The following is a 2,717-nucleotide window of genomic DNA, read 5'->3' on the forward strand; positions in this document are numbered from 1 at the left end:
AAGACTCCATCTCTCTCTCTCTCTCTCTCTCACACACACGCACGCACGCACACCCCCCAACACACACACTAAGACTCCATCTCTCTCTCTCTCACACACACACACACTAAGACTCCATCTCTCTCTCTCTCACACACACACACACACACACACACACCCACACACTAAGACTCCATCTCGCACACACATGCTCTAGGCGGAGCATTTGTTCCTACCACCCTTCATCCAACCTTACCCGTATGATAAACAATCACCTTAATTTACTTGCATAACATGGACAAATTCCACTTTACTTTAGTAGTCAGCAAACTTATCATCTGTACCCTTATAAAAAAATGAGTTGGGGATGATGGTGTGCCTACCATCTTGTAATACAGACCGTCTGATCTATATCTGATGGATAGAAAGCAAACTATGATAATTTTACAAAAGATACCCGCACCTCTCTCCACATCCTTATCTCCCACAACCTCATTGCTCAGCAATTAAAAAAGGAAGTCTCTGGAACAATCTAGCATGGTGGCCGCTGCCGCCTGCCGGTGTCGTCCATCCCCATGCCTCCGCCCATTCCGACCACCAGTCACCACCACGCTCCACTCCTCCTCACCTTATCTCTCATCTTTCATTTTTTCGATGACATTCTCGAGATACCAGTTTTCCGATAAAATTCTCGAGATATCATTAGTTTTTACACATGGGATTACTCCTGCATGGGTCAATCACAACAGGTGTTTTGTAAAAAAATGCATATTGATATTTCGTGCAATGCATGAGCATCTTTCTTGTAATTATATAACGCAAATCACAAGCAGGAAGTGACATTTTTTTACACAACCACGTTAACATGGCCACGTAAATAACTAGCTAAAATAAATACCATTATACTTATATCCCGATGCAAAAGGTTGAGTACATGTACGAAGAGTAGAGTCACACACACGCACTCTGTCTCTCAGAATCTCTCTCTCACACACACTAGTTACGTGACGCCCACTTAAGCAGACACGTATGTTACAATTTGTGCACCCACGGGTACACGTGATGCTGCACATTTATTTAAGCCGGAAGGCGAACCCAAACAGTAGCTGCATTCATTCCCCTCCCGCCGCCTCTTCTCTGGTCGCCGTCGCCCGGTAGCCATGGCCCGGCCGAAGGTAACAACATACGCCATACTCCCGCCGGAGCGGCGCTTTAATATGGAAATTTTAGTGGTCATGCATGCATCTTTTTGTGCTAGCACTCCTATATAAGGGTTGACCGGTCGCTTCCCGCGGACGTGCGCGAGTGGTGGAAGAGGAAGGAGAAGGGAAGCGGGCTGTGGAGTAACGTTTTTTACCACAATTTCTTAGGAAACTGAGTGCAATAATTGAGTAGTTTTGCAAACTACCAGTACTACACCTGAAATGGTTCGAAATATATACTCCCTTGCCAGTGCGTGCTTTCCGCGTGAAACGGTCAGCGTCGCCCTGGAGCGTCAGTGCCGCATTAATGCCCAGCCAGAGCGGAGGCGACCTCTCACTGGCGCCGGCTTTGAAGTGGCGCGACGGCCGAGAGAGCGCCGCTTCCCGGTGCACGTGACTGCTCCGCGTCGAGACTGGCCATAGGCCCTGTTTGGATCCATGGGTTAGAGTTAGTTTGAGCTAGTTGGGGCTCAAGTAGCCCTAAAGTATCCAAGCATGAGGGTTTAAATTGGAGCAAGTTGCACCGAACCCACCAAAAAAAACTATCCCACCCAAGAGGTGCTAACTGGAGACAGTTCTCATTGGGACCACTGAAAAAAATCACTTTTCTCTCTCCATCAAGTGCATTTATTGTCAATCTAACCCTGTCACCCAAACACCTCTTTGGCTACAGTTAGTTCAGGGTTAGTCATGAGTTAGTCTAACCTCTAGCTAAGTTAGAGTATCAAACAGGAGCAGTATAGGACATGCAAGTTGCTCAAAGCATACAGTCAAATTTGTACATGAAAGGATTTTTTTCTTTTTGAAAACGGAACATGAAAGGATTTTTTTAGAATGCTCTTGGCATGTTGCTAATATGTGATGAGTTAACCGACCTCAATAGACGGCAAAAACGCCAACCCGCCGCACTTTGAGAGAGACGAGGAGGGAGAAGCGATACAGGTTGCTGGATTACTAGAGATAGGTGTCGCACGGAAGCCAAGAAATATGGTGATAGCGTGGGTTAGCCATGTACTAGTATGATGTAACTACACTGGGCTGCCGTGTTTCGTACTCTTCCAGTCCACTTTAGAGATGATTGGTTGATTTTATATTGCTGAATAATATTAAATATTATGAGTGCAGACGCTCCACCACGAGGTTCCTTGCTCCTTCTCGGTCGTCGGAAATCTATGTTCTTCCACTCTATTTTTTTACGTGAGCTTTGTTCATCCTTTTGCCAACACGCGAGACATCTAGCATCAAGGTGCACGTGTTATGCAAGGATCATTCCATCTATATGAAGAACACGTGGGACTGGAACTACGAGATGGACATGTACCCAGGAGTGGACGTACGAACCTGAGTAATGTAGCGCAGTAAGTGAAGTAGAAAGGCACAAATGGTATGAACATGTGTGGCATATAGGGTGTGTTTGGTTGCGTCCTCGTCTCAGCATAGTTGTTCCCTCTTCATGCATGCTCAACTCAACACCCCTCTTCATGCATGCTCTCTTCATGCATGCTTCTAGTGTATTTGTGCTAAACTAGTGTGGAC

Source organism: Triticum dicoccoides, chromosome 1B (assembly GCF_002162155.2).
Source record: "Triticum dicoccoides isolate Atlit2015 ecotype Zavitan chromosome 1B, WEW_v2.0, whole genome shotgun sequence".
NCBI lineage: Eukaryota > Viridiplantae > Streptophyta > Magnoliopsida > Poales > Poaceae > Triticum > Triticum dicoccoides.